Source organism: Miniopterus schreibersii (genome assembly GCF_964146895.1).
Source record: "Miniopterus schreibersii genome assembly, chromosome: 10".
NCBI classification, from domain to species: domain Eukaryota; kingdom Metazoa; phylum Chordata; class Mammalia; order Chiroptera; family Miniopteridae; genus Miniopterus; species Miniopterus schreibersii.
In genome coordinates this window covers 21044949-21053245 of record NC_138110.1, presented here as the reverse complement: position 1 = coordinate 21053245, position 8297 = coordinate 21044949, and positions in this window count along the sequence as shown.

The following is an 8297-nucleotide window of genomic DNA, read 5'->3' as shown; positions in this document are numbered from 1 at the left end:
GGATGTTCCCCTCCCCTCCCACACACACTCTGGAGCCCTGCAGGTTGGCCTGCCTTGGCAGAGAGCCCGGAGTCCAACACTGTCGTCCAGCAGCTCCCTGCCAGCAACCCCCTCACCAGTGCTGCCCCCTCCCCAGAGGCCAGCTCTCCCCACTCTCCATCGGGCAGCAGAGGGGCAGGGAATGGACACAGAAGTAGAATCAGGAACCAGGGTTCTGCTCCCTCTCTGTCTCAGTCTTTGTATAAATGGGGATACCCTCAGGCTGCTCTGAGGAGGGACTGAGGGCCATGGCAGTCCAAAGTAGAGGTTGGCCCATCTTGAGGCTGGGAGGAAGATGCCCCTTGTCAGGGGAAAACTTCCTGGGCTGTGGTTGAACTAGGAAGGGAAGACACAGACTCGTCTGGTCCAGGGTGGCTTCCTGGAGGAGGCTGGGTTTAAACTGGGTCAATGGGGTAAGACCTCCTCAGAGGGGGCCAGGACACATGCAGAGCTTCTTCTGTTCCCTCTAACCTCATCCACTCGGTTGACAGCCCCCTGCAAGGCCCCCATGCCAGGCTCTGGGCAGAGATTTGTAGGGTTTGGGTGCTTCCTGGCCCCGCATCTCTTGAACACACACTTGGGGAAATTCCCTCTGTTATGAGGCTGTCATCCAGGTATATTCAGGTCGGAACCAACATTGCTGGCAGCATGCTGAAGGCAGCCGCCAACACTAAGCCCCACACCAGCAGTTAGGCACCCACTGCCTGGGCACTTTTATCTGTCACCTCCAGTGTTCCTGCAGCCCTGCTCCCTGCGGGCTCGTCATTCCCTACAGACTCGGGAGCTGAGGCTCAGGCAGGGCTGTTGACAGGCCAGGCTGCACAGATGCCTGCTTCGGAGCCAGGCCAGCTGCTCCAAACCTAGAAGAGAATCACGCTGATCGTGCCCCAATAGTGATTCCTGCGGGAGCTGTGGGAGTGGGTGTCAATGTGTGCTCTTTGGAACCTATGGGCCAGTGGTCCCAGGTGCATTTAGTCACTTCTGCCCCGGAGGTTCACTGGGACCTACAGATGCAGTGTGGCAATGGCTGTTCCTATGGTGCTGCCCTGAAGAGCTTCATGGTCAGTGAGCACTGGGGACGGTGTCCTCTAACAAGCCTGGGCTGAGCTGCCTGGCGGAGATGACTTCTGAGCCTCAAAGGGGAACAGGAACTAGGCAGGAGGGGAAGGGGGATCCAGGCAGAGTGCGAGCAGAGGCAGGGGATTGGAGGTAGAGCCCTCCCATGGGGTGGGGGCGGGGAGGGAACGTAAATAAAATACAGCCCTGGGCTCCCCTGGGACCATCAGCCCTAAATCCTAAATGGCGTGGGGTGGGGGCAGAGCTGAGGTTAGCATGATGAGACTGGGAGCCCATGAGGCTCTGGGGTCTAAGCTGGGAGTCTGGAGACCCCTCTCAGGCTGGGGCTCCCCCAGAAGGATTTTGAGTTCCTCAGGTCTGGCAAGGTGGGCCCCTCAGCACTAGGCTGAGCTGGGTTGGGGAGGTTGTGCTATGGTGAGGACAGATGTTTCTAGTTTGAAGGCTTCAGTTGTCATAAATTGTGCCCTCCAAACCCTGTTTCCTATTAAGTGAACTCCAGGAGATGGAGGAACCGCCATTCCTCTGTGCAGTTTGTGTGGGAGCCTTGGGCGGGGATGGGGAGGGCTGAGAATCAGCTGTGGATGCTGGGGGTGCATCCACCCTCCCCACCTCCTGACCTTCCACCAGCTGACCTGGCCCTTGTCCTGGGAACTGTCCCTTGGCTCTGGAGCAGCTTCATCCATGGGCACGTGCATGGGCATCAGGGCAAGGTGGTGGCATTCTGTTCCTCGGGGCAGCTGTGGGCAGTTTACTGACTGGTTTCTAGCTTCGTGCATGGATGCTGAGTGTTGGGCGGAGTAGCAGCTAAGGTGCCTCTCAATCCCGGGGAGCAATAGGGTATTTCTTCTGGCTGTATAGCATCCAAGCTTAATTCCCTGGCCCACCCCAGATTCTAGTAGCTACCTATTATTGTAAAATAAATCCTTTTCTGCCTAAATTATTTCAATGTCATAATTGCTACAAATATCACTAGAACATGCCATTGACCTAGAGGAGGTTGGTGGATGAAGAGAACCCACCCACTGCGGGTGAAGAGCCCTGATTATGCAGATGAGAATTAGGCAACTAGGAAGGAAGTCCAACACCAGACCTTGGGCTGGGTGTGGTAAGAAGATGGGCTTTGGGCTTATCTTCTTTGGGGAGGGTGTATGGTGCTCTTTGTGGGTAAACATGACTAAGAAGGATGTTGGATAAGCAAAGGGAGAGATCATTAGCTGGAATGATCTCCTTCACCCACAGGAAAATGCAGCTGCAACGTTGGGCCTCCCAATCCATGAATTTTTTTTTTTAATATATCTTTATTGATTTCAGAGAGAAGGGAGAGGTAGAGAGATAGAAACATCAATGATGAGAGAGTCTTTGATCGGCTGCCTCCTGCATGCCCCCTACTGGCAATCGAGCCTGCAACCCCAGCATGTGCCCTGACCGGGAATCGAACCGCAATCTCCTGGATCCTAGGTTGATGTTCAAACGCTGAGCCACGCCCAGCCGTTTTTTTTGTTTTTTTAAAAAAAATTTATTTCAGAGAGAGGAAAGGAAAGGGAGAGAGAGACAGAAACATCAATGATGAGAGAGTCATTGATTAGCTGCCTCCTGCCCCCAATCCATGAATCTTAACAACCCTCCACTTACTTAGGTTTTAAGTTCACTCATGTTTTATTTTTTAAATTGATCTCTGGGTACTTAATGGATTTTTTTATGCTACTGCAAATGGCACACCTTTAAAATTTTACTAATTGTTGCTGGCATACAGAAATACAAATGATTTTTGTATATGACCTGGTACCAGAAACCTTGCTGTTTCTACTAGTTTATTGGTAGATTCTTCCAGATTATCTAAAATCATGTCATTTGCAAATAATGACAGTTTATATTCTTCCCACCCAATCCAACCTTTTTTTAAAAAAAACAACCACAAAACATTACTGCACTGGGCTAACACCTCAGGCACTGTTTTCCCCCAACATACAGTAAAGTTGAGTTTTACCATGGACACCTGTATACCTACCACCTGGATTCTGTCATTCTAGATTTTACCAAGTTTGCCATACTTGTTTTATGACACATCTATCCTTCCATCAATCCATCTTTTTGTGATGCATTTCAAAGTCAGTGCAGACATCAATATACTTCCCCCTAAGTACTTGGCATGCACACCATGATCTAGTATCAGTTTGAATAGAAGAGGTGATAATGGACATCTTTTCTTGCTCCCAATTTTAGGAGGAATGTTTTTGATATTTTAAGTATGATGTGTTTTTTGTAGACAACCTTTATCAGATTAAGACAGTTTCCTTATTTTTCTAGTTTGTTAAACATTTATATCACCCAATGATTGATGAATATCATGAAAGAAAAGTTTCCGCATCTATTGAGATCATTTACTTTTCCTTCTTTATTCTGTTAATGTGAATGACTCTGATTTTTGAATGATAAATTCAATTTAATCATGTATTTTTACACATTGCTTTTTATATATTGCTGCCTTCTATTTGCTAATGTTTTGCTTAGATGTTTGCATCAATGAGAGAGATTGGCCTGCAATTTTAATTTCTATGCTGTTCTTGTTAGCTTTTTTTTTTTTTATATCTAAGGTTATGCTGGTATCATACAATGAATTTGAAGATTTTCTGTTCTCTGGAAGATTCTGTGTAAGATTGACATAACTCTCTGAGATGTTTGGTTGAATTCATTGGTGAAGCCATCTGGGCCTGTAGATTTCCTTGTGGGATTTATTTTTTAAAATTTTATTTTTGTTTAAAATATTACAGATGTCCCTTTTTCTCCCCAATGACCCTCTCCACCCTGTCCCTTCCCCCTCCCCAGTCCCTCTCCCCACCATTGTCCGTGTCCTTGGGTTGTGCATATATGCATATAAATTCTTTGGTTACTCTCTCCCCCTCCACCCACCCGCCCTCCTCCATCCCTCTGACATTCATCAGTCTCATCTATGCTTCCATGTCATTGAATCTATTCTGTTCATCAGTTTATTAAGTTCTTTAGATTCCACGTATAAGCAAGATCATGTGATATTTGTCTTTCGCTGCCTGGCTTGTTTCACTTAGCATAATATTCTCCAGGTCCATCCATACTGTCCCAAAGGGTACGAGATTCTTCTTTACAGCTGTGTAGTATTCCATGGTGTAAATGTCCCACAGCTTTTTTATCCACTCATCTACTGATGGGCACTTGGGCTGTTTCCAGATCTTAGCTATTGTAAACTGTGCTGCTATGAACTTCGGGGTGCATATATCCTTTCTGATGAATGTTTCAGGATTCTTAGGATACATTCCTAGGAGTGGAATCACTGGGTCAAACGGCAGCTCCATTTTTAATTTTTTGAGGAACCTCCATACTGTTTTCCATAGTGGTTGCACCAGTCTGCATTCCCACCAGCAGTGTACTAGGGTTCCCCTTTCTCCACACCCTCGCCAGCACATGTTGTTTGTTGATTTGTTGATGGCAGCCATTCTGACAGGTGTGAAGGGATGCCTCATTGTGGTTTTAATTTGCATCTCTCTGATGATTAGCCATGTCGAGCATTTTCTCATGTGTCTCTTGGCCATCCGTATGTCCTCTTTGGAGAAGTGTCTATTCAAGTCCTTTGCCCATTTCTTAATTGGGTTGTTTGCCTTCCTCTTGCTGAGTGCTGTGAGTTCTTTGTACACTTTGGAAATTAGCCCCTTATCAGATTCATCTTGGCAAATATGTTTTCCCAGACTGTGGGGTTCCTTTGAATTTTGAGGCTGTTTTCTTTTGCTGTGCAGAAGCTTTTTAGTTTGATGTAGTCCCATATGTTTATTTTTTCCTTTGTTTCTCTTGCCCTAGGAGATGTATCAGTGAAAAGACCACTACGTGGGATGTCTGTGCCTTTACTGCCTATGTTTTCTTCCAGGATTTTTATGGTTTCGTGACTTACATTTAAGTCTTTTATCGATTTTAAGTTTATTTTTGTGTATGGTGAAAGTTGGTGGTCTAGTTTCATTCTTTTTCATGTATCTGTCCAATTTTCCTAGCATCACTTATTGAAGAGACTGTCCTTACTCCATTGGATACTCTTGCCTCCTTTGTCAAATATTAACTGACCATAATGGCGTGGGTCTATTTCTGGCGTCTCCGTTCTGTTCCATCGATCTATATGCCTGTTGTTGTACCAATACCAGGCTGTTTTGATTACAGTGGCTTTGTAATACAGTTTGAAGTCTGGTAAGGTGATCCCTCCCACTCTGTTCTTTTTTCTCAAGATGGCTACAGCTATTCGGGGTCTTTTTTGGTTCCGTATACATTTTCGAAATGTTTGTTCTAGGTCTGTGAAATATGCTGTTGGTATTTTCATAGGAATTGCATTAAATTTATAAATTGCTTTGGGTAGTATAGACATTTTAATGATATTAATTCTTCCAATCCATGAGCATGGTATCTTCTTCCACTTGTTTAAATCTTCCTCTATTTCTTTTTTCAGTGTCACATAGTTTTCTTAGTACAGGTTTTTTACATCCTTGGTTAAGTTTATTCCTAGGTATCTTATTTTTTTAGTTGCAATGGTAAATGGTATTGCTTTTTTAGTTTCTCTCTCTGAAAGTTCATTGTTGGTGTATAAGAATGCCATTGATTTCCAGATGTTGATTTTGTATCCAGCTACCTTGCCAAATTCGTTTATCAAATCTAGTAGTACTTTGATGGAGTCTTTAGGGTTTTCTGTGTACAATATCATGTCATCTGCAAATAATGACAGTTTTACTTCCTCCTTTCAATTTGGATACCTTTTATGTTTTCCTCCTGTCTGATGGCTATGGTGAGGACTTCCAGTACTATGTTGAATAAGAGTGGTGAAAGTGGACATCCCTGTCTTGTTCCGGTTTTTAATGGAAATGGTTTTAGTTTTTTCCCATTGAGTATGATGTTGGCTGTAGGTCTGTCGTATATGGCCTTTATTATGTTGAGGTATGATCCCTCTATTCCCACTTTGTTGAGAGTTTTTATCAGAAATGGGTGCTGGATTTTGTCGAATGCTTTTTCTGTGTCTATTGATATGATCATATGATTTTTGTCCTTCATTTTGTTTATGTGATGTATCGCATTTATTGATTTGCGGATGTTGTACCAGCCTTGTATCCCCGGAATAAATCCCACTTGGTCATGATGTATGATCTTTTTAATGCATTGCTGGATCCGGTTTGCTAGTATTTTAGTGAGGATTTTAGCATCTATGTTCATCGGGGATATTGGCCTGTAATTTTCTTTCTTTGTAGTATCTTTATCTGGTTTTAGGATTAGGATGATGCTGGCCTCATAAAAAGAGTTTGGAAGTTTTCCCTCCTCTTGAATTTTCTGGAATAGTTTGAATAGAATAGGTGTTAATTCTTTGAATGTTTGGTAAAACTCGCCTGTAAATCCATCTGGTCCAGGACTTTTGTTTGCTGGGAGTTTTTTGATTACTGCTTCAATTTCATTAGTTGTTGTCGGCCTATTCAGGTTTTCTTGTCTCTTCTTGATTCATCTTTGGAAGGTTGTATGCTTCTAGGAATTTGTCCATTTCCCCTATGTTGTCCAATTTATTGGCATATAGTTGCTCATAATAGTTTCTTACAATCCTTTGTATTTCTGTTGGATCAGTTGTTATATCGCCTCTTTCATTTCTGATTTTATTTATTTGGGTCCTCTCTCTTTGTTTCTTAGTGAGTGTGGCTAAAGGTGCATCAATCTTATTTACCTTTTCCAAGAACCAGCTCTTGGTTTCATTGATTTTTTGTATTGTTTTTTTAGTCTCTATGTCATTAATCTCTGCTCTGATTTTTATTATTTCCTTCCTTCTACTTCCTCGGGGCTTTTCTCATTCTAGTTCTTTTAGTTGTTGTGTTAGATGGTTCATTAGATCTTTTTCTTGTTTCTTGAGATAGGCCTGTAATGCTATGAATTTTCCTCTCAGGACTGCTTTCGCTGTGTCCCATAGGTTTTGGGTTGTTTGTTCATTTTCGTTACTTTCCATGAAGTGTTTGATTTCTTCCTTGATCTCCTTGGTAACCCATTCATTGTTTAATAACATGCTATTTAGCCTCCATGTGTTTGAATATTTTTGAGTTTTTTTATAGTGGTTGATTTCTAGTTTCATGGCATTGTGATGCGAGAAGATGCTTGATATGATTTCAATCTTCTTATATTTGTAGAGACTTGCCTTGTGCCCTAACGTGTGGTCTGTTTTTGAGAATGTTCCATGTGCACTTGAGAAGAATGTGTATTCTGCTGCTTTGGGGTGAAATGTTCTATAAATGTCAATTAAATCCATTAGGTCTAGTGATTCATTTAAGGTCTGCGTTTCCCTGTTGATTTTTTGTCTTGATGATCTGTCCAATGGTGACAGTGGGGTGTTAAAGTCCCCCACTATGGTTGTGTTGCTGTCAATCTCCCCTTTAAAGTCCTCCAAGAAATTTTTTTATATATTTAGGTGCTCCTGTATTGGGTGCATAAATGTTTATAAGGGTTATTTCCTTGTGGGATTTTAAATTATGGATTCAATATAGACAATAGATATAGGATGATTCCAGTATTCAAGATCTTCTAATGTCAGTTTTAAAAACCTATTTAAAAAAATTGTTCATTTTATCCAAAATTTAAAAACAGCTGTACTGAGGCATAACTGGCATACAAAAACTGCACATATGTGAAGTGTACAACTTTAGTTTTGACATGTGTATATGCCCCTGAAATATCACTACCGTCAAGATTGTTCCACCTAGATTTAAAATTTATTAGTATTCAAAACATCCTCTTAAGTATTTTCAATGCCTGTGTGATCTGAAGTAATTCGCCCATTTTCACTTGTGATATTGGCTATTCCTCTGTCCCACCCACCCTGTCTCCTTCCTTCCTGACCAGCCTTATTACAGGATTATCAATCCTCTTAGTTTTTTAAAGGAACAAATTTTTACTTTTTTGATGCCCTTTATTGTACATTTTATTCTATATTTAAATTTTATTTTTGAGTTTCACTTGCTTTTTTTTGGTTTTTTTTTAATTTAAAATTTGAGGTGGTTGCTTGGATAATTTTCACCCTATTTTTATTTATTTATTTATTTATATTTATTTATTCACTTATTTTCTTTATTGTTAAGAGTATTACAGGTGTCCTATTTCCCCCTGCAATTGACCCCCTCCACTTCACTCCCACCCCCTCCCCAGGC